The sequence below is a fragment of the Protopterus annectens genome, chromosome 2.part0, assembly GCF_019279795.1.
Source record: "Protopterus annectens isolate FY-2018-M chromosome 2.part0, PAN1.0, whole genome shotgun sequence".
Lineage (NCBI taxonomy): Eukaryota > Metazoa > Chordata > Ceratodontiformes > Protopteridae > Protopterus > Protopterus annectens.
This window is the reverse complement of record NC_056728.1, coordinates 1,929,576,263-1,929,588,762: the sequence shown is the minus strand read 5'-3', so window position 1 is coordinate 1,929,588,762 and position 12,500 is coordinate 1,929,576,263.

Here is a 12,500-nt window from a genome sequence, read left to right as displayed (position 1 = left end):
TTTTCTTTCCCGGAAAGGGACCCATAATCACTGATTCTGAGGTGATGATATTCTTTCCACCCAGTTCTTGTTCAGCATGGAATTATTCCAGTGCATGCTGAAGACTACAGTCATTTGAGACTAAGAGTACATCATCTGTGCATAACAGATAATGTTATGCTGTCCTATCTCACCTTCATTCTTGCTGGTTGGATTCGGAGCCGAATCTTGGCTCCTACTTGGCCGTATACCAAAGCTCGAGAGCTTCTATTAGCTCGAGGCTATAACTTATCCCATGGTGCTTAGCGGCTGTTCCCTAGATCTCATTCATCGCTTGAAGCTTCAGGATTGTCTTCGCTGGCTCAGGCTAGCAAAATTTAGTATTATACTCTGTTTTTGGATAACTTTTCCTAAAACTTACTGCTTCTTCTTAGTTTACCTTTCCCAGTTATAGCATAGTGCCTTTTTGTGTGATTGTATTATTCTTGGCAATATTTTCCTTGCGGCTGTCCTTTTGGACCTTGTTTTTCTCTCTTCCCCTTATCTAGTTAAAGAATCCATTTCAGTGAAAGGATTCTTTCACCTTCTTTCCTCCCTTAAGGAGTCACCGTTTAAATTAGAGGTGTCTCATTGGGTTGGAGGAGATTGTCGTTTAATTTAGAGACTTCTCTTCCTCCCTACCCTTTCCATTTTTTCTTGTTAAAAAAAAACCTTTCTGTCTTGCTTCTACCTTTTATAGTAGCTAAAATTTACTGTTGTGTTAGGTTTTTTTCACATCTAAACATGTCTAAAGAATCTGTTAAGGAGCACAAACAATCTGGATTTAAAAAGTGCGATTCATGCACTCAAAAAATGTCTCTAACGGACGGACACACAAGTTGTGTCTACTGTCTAGGACCAGTCCATCTCCAAGACTCCTGCTCCATTTGTAATAGCTTCAGTGCAACGGTCTTACAGGGGAGAAAAAATAAGCTAATTTTAAGGAGCTTGTTGAAAGTTGAAGAAGGTAATCAGACATCAAAACTGGATAAGTTGAAAAAGGCTGCTTCCTCGGCTCCTGTGTCTGAGCCATCAATCAGTTTCAAAGATACAGCATCCTTGGACCTGAAAGTTATTGGTTCCAACAAATCTGGACCTCCCTCAGTTCCGTCTGTCTTCTCAGAACCGTTGCGGAGCTGAAAAATGAGTTGGTCACCATCCTTGGAATCTGTTCATTTGGTTCCGCAATCTCCTTTGTTACAGTCTGTGGCAGGTAGCCACAAATCATCAAGCCATTCCTCTAGATCCTCCAGACTATCAGATGATGATGTGGAGTGGGTCATGAAGAGGTTGCTCCTAACCTGTGCCCTAGCAAAAATTCTCTCGAGCCGAGCCCATCGGATCATGGTGCCGACAACTGTACATCAGATAACGTTGATTCCTCTTCTGACTTGGATGAGTTCAGAGCCAGAGAGTATGGAAGTCATTGTGCTGGAACCGGCAGAGCCAGTGATCAGTTCTGATATTTTGGTTCCAATGTCTGCTTAATCTCGTTCAATGTTGTCTTCCATCAAGGGAGCTGGGGGTCGACACTCCCTGGTTGGCTCCGGGGGGGGTGGGGGTCGAGTCAGACCCATATTGGAACCGACTCTCCCACTTGGCGCTTCGGCTCAGGTGAGTTCGGCTCCCACATGAGCCCCGCAGCCACCCTTCTCAGTGCCGGAGAGATCTCCCAGCCCCTTGGGAATGAAGTCTCTGTTGGCCCAGGATCGTGGTGCCTTTGAGGTGATGCGGAGTGTGTGCTCCACTGTGTCTGCTCTACCTTTGGCTCCAGCCTCTCTTCCCCAAAAAGGGCTGGTGTCCACCTCTTCATTATCCCTCCATCACCCCCCAGAGTAGAAAGTCAGTGCCCCAGGAAACCCCAATGTGTGGAACCTCCTCTTCTGATACCTCCCCAGAACATCCCCCCCCCCGAGGAGGTCCCTCGGAAGAGACAGTGTAAGAGGAAGCATGTAGACTCCCCATGAGTCTGTCACTTCTGATACTGACTTGGAGGATTTAGAAGGGTCTCCACTGTCACCCTCTGAGGATGTCTCTTTTTCATACATCCTGGAGATCCTTAAGCAGAGGAGCAGCTGGAAGTCCCTTTCCCCTTCTGAAGATGAGTCGGTATACCTGGAGGCACTTGGCTCCCACCCCTCCACCTCTTGGGTGTCTCCGCCTTTCAACCCTTTCCAGGTGTAGTGAGTCGGAAGGTGTGGGACTCTCCAGAATCAGTGGACCCCATTCTGCCGGGGCCAAAAAAATTTATTACGACCCCAGAGGACAGACAGTACCTAACTAAGGGAGTTCTAGTAGATGTGATGGTGGTAGCTGTGGCCACAAAGAAGGAGTTAGCTGAAACTTTAGCATCTGTCCATCCACTGAATAAGGAGTATCTCACAATGGACAGCTATGGGAAGTGTACTTTCTCTTCAGCGGCCTTTACCTTGTGGTCGCTGAATTATTTAACACATTTCACCCGACTTCAGAGGGATCTCCTAAAAGAGCTGGGAGATACCCTACAAAGTGCAACAGCCCAGGATTTATCAGATAAGATTAATTCTCAGCTTGCACCCTTAACCTCTATCACCAGCTCCTCTATGCACCTCATTTCTTATGCAGCTGATGGAGCGAGCAGGGCAGCAGGCACAGGAATAGCTCTTCAGAGACATTCCTGGATGCATCTTTGCGAGTTTGCCAAACACTTCAGATCTTCCTTCATTGATGCCCCCTTTGATGGTTCATTCTTGTTCGGGCTGAAAGTGAAAGAGACTCTCACCAGGAGCCAACAAGTTGGTAAGACTCTATCTGCCATCAGAGTCCTTTTTTCCACCCCTACCAGACCTTACCCTAAAGGTAAGAAGAGCAGAAAGATGTGGTTCTGGAAGTCTAAAGGAGCTTTATCTGATGCTCATGGTGATCTTTCCCCCAGGAGCAGAGGGGGAAATAACAATGGAGGACACCCTCCATGTGGCAGAGGGGGTCCACAGAGCCAGGGTTACAGAGATACCTTCTCTGGTCAGCCCTTCCAGTGCTCCTGAAAGGAGACCCAACTGTCCACCTCTGGAGGCAGTCGGCGGGAGGCTATCACTGTACCCAGAAGCCTGGTTGAATTTAACTCAAGACAAATGAGTACAGTCCATTATATCCAGGGGTTACCACATTCCCTTTCACTGTTCCCCTCATCCGTCAAAGTCTATCCCAGACATTCCACCCAGTCAATGGGATCAAGCAACACCAGAAATTCAAATGTTGCTAGAAACAAAAGTCATCCAAGAAGTCCCCACAGACCAGCTAGGATCTGGACTTTACTCAAGGTTCTTTTTAGTTCCAAAAAAGACAGGGGACTGGAGACCCATATTGGATCTCAGCAGACTAAACAAGTCGGTGAAGAAGTCAAAGTTCCAGATGGTAACACTGCAGTCTATACTCCCATTTCTGGGACAAACCAATTGGATGTGCTCGTTAGGTCTTCAGGATGTGTACTACCACATAAAGATGGACAGGCACTCCAGAAGATTTCTACATTTCTGGCTAGGAATCAGTCATTACCAGTTCAGAGTTCTGCCCTTTGGACTCACCGCAGCCCCCAGAGTGTTTACCAAATGCATGGCAGTAGTCACAGCTCATCTGAGACGTGAAGGATTCCAGGTGCTTCCATACTTAGATGACTGGCTCCTAACTGCCACCACCAAGTGGCTAGTAATAAAAGCCAGGGACTACACCATCCATCTATTCTCAAAACTAGCCATTACTATAAATGCAGAAAAATCTCCCTTGTTGCCATCATGATGTATTACCTTTAAAGGTGCAGATTTAAAGCACAAACAACATGTTGGCAAAACTGCCTCATCAAAGGATTCAAACATTACACAGTCAAGTGCTTATCTTACTCAACAAGAAAAAAGTACAGGCAAGATTTGTCCTCAAGGTCCTAGGCTCTATGGCAGTGACAATAACACTAGTTCCCTTGCCATGACTTCACATGCGAATATTACAGTGGCTAGTCTTCTCTCAATGGTCCATACAGGAGTTACCCATGTCTCACGAGATTCTCATTACAGACTCCTGCAAGGGGGACCTACTTTGGTGGATCCAGTCCACTCAGGTAACAATGAGCAGACCGTTTGTACTTCCCCAACCTGTCGCAACAGTAACCATGGATGTGTCCCAGATAGAGTCGGGGGGGGGGCATTATCTGGGACAGACAGTCCAAGGTGTTTGGAAAGATCATGAGTACCATTTGCACATCAATGTCCTAGAGATGAGGGCGGTGCTTCTGGTGTTGCAAGCATTTCAGAACTCGCTTCCCACGGGGACTATTGAAATTTAGACAGACAATATGTCTGTGGTATGGTACATCAACAAACTGGGAGAAACCAGATCCTATCCCCTATGTTGAGAGGCCCAGAGAGTTTGGCATTGGGCGATATCTTCTCAATGCTTTCTGACGGCAATGCACATCCCGGGGAAATCCAACGTCATAGCAGGCAGCCTAAGCAGAGCTATTCTCATGCCTCACGAGTGGTCCCTGAATCAGGAAGTTGCAAATTTAATTTTTCACAAATGGGGTCAGCCTTGCTCCTTTCAATGCCAAATGCAGCAAATACTTTGCCCTCATTTCCCCTCCAGGAGAGTCACTGAGGGGTACACTCACCCACAATTGGCCCCCGGAACTTCTTTATGCTTTCCCCCTGTTTCCTTTGATTCCAAAAGTTATTCAAAAAGCCAAGCCATTGAGTCACAGGTTAATTCTCATTGCTCCATACTGACTTCATCAGATTTGGTTCCCTTTCCTTTGGCCCCACCTTCAGGAGGACCAAATGATCCTGGACCCAGTGCCCGATCTTCTGACGCATCAGTCAGGAACACTCCATCCTGCCATTCAGAGCCTCAAGCTGACAGCTTGTTTTCTCCATTTCTAATCTTAGCCAGGCTTCCAGAAATATCCCCTGCAGTATGCCACATTTTGGTCTCCTCGCACAAAAAGGCAACTAGGAAACTTTATGCAAGCAAATGGAAGAGGTTCTCTTGCTGGGCAGACAAAAAACACATAGATCCTTTTACAGCCTCTTTACTTGCAATTTTGGAATTCCTGGCAGAAATGTTTAATCAAGGAGCAGTGGCAGCCACTATTCGAGTTCAACTAGCCGTTATATCTATTTATCATGTGGGGGAACTTGGATCCAGTGTCATGTCCCACAAGCTATGCAAGGCCTCCTTCAGGGGTACTTTCCTGTTAAGACCTGCTGTAAGAGAATCTCCTCCCCCATGGGATCTAAATGTAGTATTATCAGCACTGAGTCTTCCCCCCTTCGAACCAGAATCCTCTTGTTCTTTAAAATTTTTATCCTGGAAAACTATCTTTCTAACAGCAGTTACCTCAACTAAGAGGGTTTCAGATTTGCAGGCATTATGCATCCATCTTCCCTATTTGATCTTCCACAATGATAGACTTTCCCTCAGAACAAATCCCTCCTTCTTACCAAAAGTCTGTTCTGAAACAAATTTAAACCAGTCTATAGAACTGCCTGTGTTTTTTCCTAATTATAGCAACAAGGCAGAATATAAGCTTCACCAATTGGATGTACATAGACAACTGCATTTTTATTTACACAGAACGAAAGATTTCAGAAAATCAGAACAAATGTTTGTGTCCAATTCAGAAACAGAAAAAGGCCGGGCAGTCTCAAAAGTTACTTTGTCAAAATGGTTTACAGAGACTATCAAATATGTTTATCAATCTCATAATATAGAACCGTCAGGGAAAGTGAAAGGACATTCAACTAGAGCAGTGTTTACTTCCATTGCCTTTCAATTCAGTCTTCCATTGGATTCAATTTGTGTTGCTGCTACATGGGTCAATCCTCACACCTTTATCTCTCATTACATAGTAGATGTGGCCTCCCAGAACAGGGCATCCTTTGATTCCACTGTTCTGTAGAGTTTATTCCCTTGAGCCACCCAAGTGATAGGTGCTGGGGACTCTGTCCCAACCAGCAAGAATGAAGGCGAGATAGGACAACATAACATAAAAAAGTTATGTACTCACCATACCATTCCATGTTTGTTGTCTAGTATCTCGCCTTCATTCTTGCGTCCCACCCAGCCATCCCCCTCCTGCAGAATCTAGAGGAATTTTTACAATTGGCAAATATGGTCTAATTCACATCTTGCCTTCCTTTTGCCTTTATGACCAATATATTTCATATATTTTCTCTTTCTGTACATTAATCGGGTCTATATTGAAACATTGAATGCTGAAAACAGCGACAATGTTTCATCGACACATTTTCAGCAAAAGCTGAAAATGTCGAAACCACAGAACAGCAATTTCTTTCCTAGGGAAAGAACTCTCTGTTCCAACTGAAAAAAAAAAAAAAAAACATTAAACACTTCCAAACACATACCCTAAACCTAATTGTACCCCCCCCAAAAAAAACAGTAAACAACTAAATACACATATGCACGTAACCCAACCATACATCTAACAGAAAAAAAAAACAGTAAACATTTTAAAACATATGCACTTACCTTAACCCGCACCTTAACCCTAAGGTCAGTAACTCTCACACATTTGCATAAACAGTTCCAAACACATATGCACTTACCCTAACCCTAATTCTACCCCCCAAAACAAAAGTAAACAGCTGAAAACACATATACACGTAACTCAACCATACATCTAACACAAAATAGAAAACAGTAAACACTTTCATACATATGCACTTAGCTTAACCCACACCCTAACCCTAAGGTCAGTAACTGTTGCACATTCATGTTCAGGAGCTATACCGGACAAGGGATTGCAGAACACGGCAAAGCAACAAAGTGGTCAAATGACTTCTTTCCCAGGGAAAGAATTTGCTGAACAGCCGCTTCGCTGTTTTGCCTGTTCGCTCTATATGTGTCGACGAAAACGCATTAGACAAAATGCATTTTCATCGTTCTAATAGGAACCCATGTTAATCATATCATAGGGAGCTCTCTCCCTCAAACAAGATCTGGGGAACAGCCGCTAAGCACAATGGGATAGGTTATAGCCTTGAGCCAGTAGAAGCTCTCGAGCTTTGGTATACATCCGAGTCGGAGCTGAGATTTGGCTCCGAACCCCACCATCAAGAATGAAGGTGAGATACTGGACAACAAACATGGAACATTATGGTGAATACATAACTTCTTTTTCTACACAAATACCCAGACAGTATGATATAATGTCTGTTGTTGAAACCTGAAATGCTTCCAATAAAACTCAAATTCAAAAAATGAGATAAAATCCCCCCTTCACAGAGACTTATAATCACCTGTAATTTAAGACTATGAAAGTGGACAGAAATTTAATTTCATAGGAGCTTTGTACTGTTGTAGCACATCCCACTAGACACTGCAGAATACATGAACATATGGCTTGTGCTAGTCCACAGTGTTCATGTAAGTAGTACTGACAGAGATGCATGAACCTCCTCTAGTATTTATGTAGGATCAAAGAAATTACACTTTGCCGCATAGCCATAACCTAGTGTACAGTGCTCCTCGTGAAAAAGATTCTTAACTATTAGATAATGTTTCTTTTCTATCACCCTGTCACATGCTTTTCCATAGAAGCTGAGAAGCACAATCCTTCTATAATAAGTATGTGCCCGAAAGCAAAGACTAGTTCACCAGTTTACCAGTTGAGATGTACTATTGTAGCATTTCATTCAGCTTGAAAAGGCTTGTTAACAATGATCTCTGAAGACTTCAATTATCCTCAGCATTTCCAGTCAGATATTATCTATTCTTGCAATCTTTGTACAGCAGAACTGTTTAATTGCTACAGTTACCCTACCTACCAAACTAGATGCAATTGTGGTACATTTTCCTTCTTTTACCTCCTCAATGGAAGGCACATCTTTCAGACAGGGGAGTTACTCATAGTACTCTTTTCAGGAGCTGTTAGTATTTCCTATAAAGGGTTGCATTTCAACACAACTATTGAAAAAGACCAGTGCAATATTTCACCACCCACTCATGAAACACCCAATGGTTTACTAGAATATCTCTGAAGCTGTACAAAGGTTACCTGATATGCCTTAGTAAACTACCACATCCAGGATTTAATTTTGGTGATGCCAAAGATTCTATCTTCTAGGTTTGTTGACACCTAGCAGTAAATTTAAATACTCCTTCATAGCAATGAATAAAAGGCCCCTTTCTTTAACCTGAAGGCCTCTTTCATCACTAATGGAAACTAACATTGGTCATTTATTAAGCACAATTTGTTGCTGACCTACTTTCTAAGACCATAAAGAAGAATTATTCATTTGCACCTGGAAAGTTTCAATATGTTCTAAACTAAGAGCACACAGTTTAGTTAGACTGACAAAATTCAAATTATCATTTTTGAAACAGGATTACAATTTTACCCATCAGAAATAATTATGTGCAACATGTGTTGGGTGATTTTTTTTCTATTGTGCCTTTACTCATTAATTTTACCCATAGAAATCAATTTTTACAATCTACATAATGGAGTGCCACATAAAAGTCAGATTTTGCAAATTGTCTTTGTCATTGTTGCCCATTTCCTCATCAGCATAAAAATATGCAGGGTATGTATATCCTTTTTTTAAAATAATGGTGATTACAGAGCACAAATGCAAAGAAAGGCACTAGTTAATTGGAATATTTATACTGTATGTTTGCAAAAGACAGAGTTTGAGGATACAATCATTTTTATCAGCCATTAAAGCTAATGTTTCCAATGCTATTTGTTTGCCAAATGTGTTTCTGTAAAGGAGACATCTGGATTATAAGAACATACTGCCAAAATCTATGTTAATGCAGCAAGATCTTGGTTTGAAAATCTATTAGCATTTTTGTTACATTTTATTGCAAAAAATTATTATATTCTAAATTGCACTGTACTTTTACCATAATGTCTTATTGGCACTCTTCCAGATCATGTTTAAAACTTGGCAGCAGATCGCATGCTACACTTATCTGTCAGTAATGCCTACATACATATTCTGAGTACATACTAATAAGAAGCTAATAGATGCTTATTGGCTGCCAGAAATTCAATTTCTCAGAATAAATTGTCTAGGATTTTAAACTCTTTGGGCTACAATTTGCAAGCTGAAGATGGGAAGCACCTGTGCAGTAAATGGACTTAAACAGAAAACTAAAATACAGATTTTGAAAGTTACATGGGGTCAGATAAATAGTACTGGAAAATAGGTTAACTGAGGTTTTTATAAGAGATATTACTACACACAATTTAATCATTTAAAAAAAGACAGTTGAAAAAAGTTTGGATTATAGCAGAAGAAGGATATAAAATGAAAAGATGAAGTATTACTATGGGAAAGGCCAAACAAGAGGTAGTCACAGAATAAAACATACTTGTCCATTTTTTTCTGGAGAAAGAAAAGTAGTGAACTAAACTGCAGGTGTCTAACAAAAAAAATGAAGTCAGCAGTCATAATAGTCTAGCCATATTAAACACTGTACATGAAAGACTGTTCAACTCCAGTTATGCTATATTGCTCAGAAATATAACCCTTTATCTGTGGAAAGGGCATATTTTGCTTCTTAAACCCTTGTTAAGTTATAGTCTTTTTGTATAATAATGAAAAAAGACAATCCCCAGGATTCAGCAAGCTCTGCACGGTGTGCAGGAATAGTGCAAGAGCTGCTGCACGCAATATGGCCGATGAGCGATCCAGGAATAAGCTCCCGGGACGTGCACGAGCAATCCAACACTATTCCTGCATGGACACAGCTCCTGTATGCTAATTACCCCATTTGCAGGTGAAAACCATGCAAATGAGGTGAATTAGTTATCCAGGAAACAGACAGGCGTCTGTGTAGGAATAGTGTAACCTGGAGAAATGTATTCGGCTACTAACCAAATACATTTCTGCAAATTATAAAACGGAGGTATGACAACTCCAAAGAAAGCATGTATTCAATGTAGTAGGCATGCCAATGGCCAAATAGATGGCCATTGACATGGTAAATAGTTGCAAAATTATAAAAAATAACATATTTTTTTGGCCAATTTTGGATGTTTAAGTGTAGGGCAGTGGTGCGCAAACAGGTTAGTCTGAAAATAAAAAAAAATGCTGGAAATAAGCTATTAAACCAAAATCAGCATTCTGTCATAATAATGAATGCCATGCAGAAGACAACATTACCATTGAATAGTGGTTGCTAAGGGGAAAGGCTGAGTGTCAGTCTTGTAACCATGCATTGGCAGTCAGTTTTATGCAAATGAGGGGATTGATACCGAATCACAGATGTCCCCTCAGTATTAGCTAGCATCCAACCGTGTAAGTGCAGCAACACCATGGTACAAGCCTAATAGGTAAATGACCACATAAGGGGGACTGTCATGCATGCTGTAAGCTTAGTGGAGCTCCATGGCCCATGTTTGCCCTTAGCTAAGCATAGTTAAGGAAGGGGGTGTGTCTGAGGCTGCCTAGCAATGTTTACAGTGCCTAAATGGGTGTGTGCACCGTGCACTGGGTTTTAAACAAAACAAACAAAAAAAAAAAAAAACAGGAAATAGCTCTGTTCACATCTGAACACTGGGTATGCACGGCATGCCTTGTGGCTTAAACGGGAAGGCAACGGGAAGGGAAAACAGCAGTAGGAAGGCAATCAAGGAGAACTAGCATAGCCGGCAGGTGGGATTTATCATAATCAGCCAATTACACAGGCAGCAGCCCAGGCCAGCTCAGCACACTACTATAAACTATGCACACACCTTTCACTCTGGTTTTTCCCACAAACTCTATGACACCTGTGTACACAGATGGGGAAATTTTACCTTAAAAAATAACAAAATGGTAGAGGCTGCTGTCGCTCTCATACATCAATATGTGGAGGAGGCTGAGGGTGGTGAGAATGACAATGCTGATGACCAACGCACAGTGAGGAAAGGGAGAAGAATGTACAGACCCAGGGTAACCTACCAGGGGCTACATGAGCTGGAGATAGTGGAGCACTATAGGGTGGACAGGGACATCCTACAGAAAATTGTTGAGCTGTGCCAGCCATGCCTCACACACAGAACCAACAGAGGGGATCCCATCCCTGTGGATACCAAGGCATATGTAGGCTTAAGAATATTAGCCACAGGTACCTTCCAAAGGCCAACTGGGGATATTATGGGGATCTCACAGGTAGCATTATCCAGGGTACTCCACCAGTTCCTAATGACATGTCAGCACATGCCAGTGAGCATATATATTTCCTCAACATCCGTGAGGTGTTGACCAGCAGTATGCGTCTCTTCCACCAAATAGCAGAATACCCGGAGGTAGTGGGTCCTATAGACTGCATGCACATACACATCAAATCACCACATGGTGAGCAGGGTAGGGTCTACATAAACTGCAAGGCCTTCCCCTCCATCAACTGCCAGGTCATGTGCAATGTCCAGGGCATTATAATGAATGTGTGTGCTGGCAGCTCTGGAAGCTATCATAACTCCCACATCTGGCATATGACACAGCTGTATCAGAGGTTTCCCAGTGGGGACATCACATATGGCCACCTAGTGGGGGATGCTGGTTATGCACTGGAGCCATGGCTGATGACACCCATCAGAAATGCACACACACCCAAACAAGAACTCCATAATGAGGCACACACAAATGAGAATCATAATAGAGTGTGTGTTTGGGATGCACAAGTCATGGTTCCAGTGCCTGGACATATCCGGTGGATCCTTGCAGTACTCTCCAGCTACAGGTACACACATTTTCATTGTATGTGCCATGCTACAAAATATGATCCTGTGGAAACAGCTGCAGCAGGAACAGCACAGGGCAGGGCCACACAGCCCCTACCATTGCCAAGGCCAGCACAGGCACAGAGTGACTTGGAGGAGGAAAAACCTGAGCCTGCCCATGTTGGCAGAAGGAGGTGTGTCCAGTATGCCCAGGCTTTGGCAAAGAGGCAATGCATTGTACATACACTGACATGGGAGAAACCCAGAGAATGACACCTCTCTCTGACTCACACATACAGTAAAAGGGATGCCAAACATGACACTACCTGTGATTTACCATGTATAGGGAGTGTACTATGTGCATCTGACACAGTGAGCCCTCCAGCACCATTCTCAATACTGGTACAGCCACAAGTAACTCACTCTTCCTATCAATTGTTAAATGGAGTAGTATGTTCTACTAGTTGTAGCTATGGTATGGATGTGAGCATGCAAGGGAATTGGCTGGCTGAATGGGATGGCAACAGATAGTGGACACCTATATAGGCAGCATGGAATCCACAACAAATACTGGTGTCAACAAAGTAGGCAGTACTAGACAAGGTGACAAATCCCACTGCAGTACATGTTGTGGCCCACATGTGTGTCCATAGGACACACAGATGCATGTCAGTGAGGTTCACATACCCAACAACAGCCTCAGCCAGCAGGACAGGTGTAGATGATCATAAAGAAAGGCTGTGCTAAGGCCTCCAATTAATGGCAATGGATAACAGCCCCC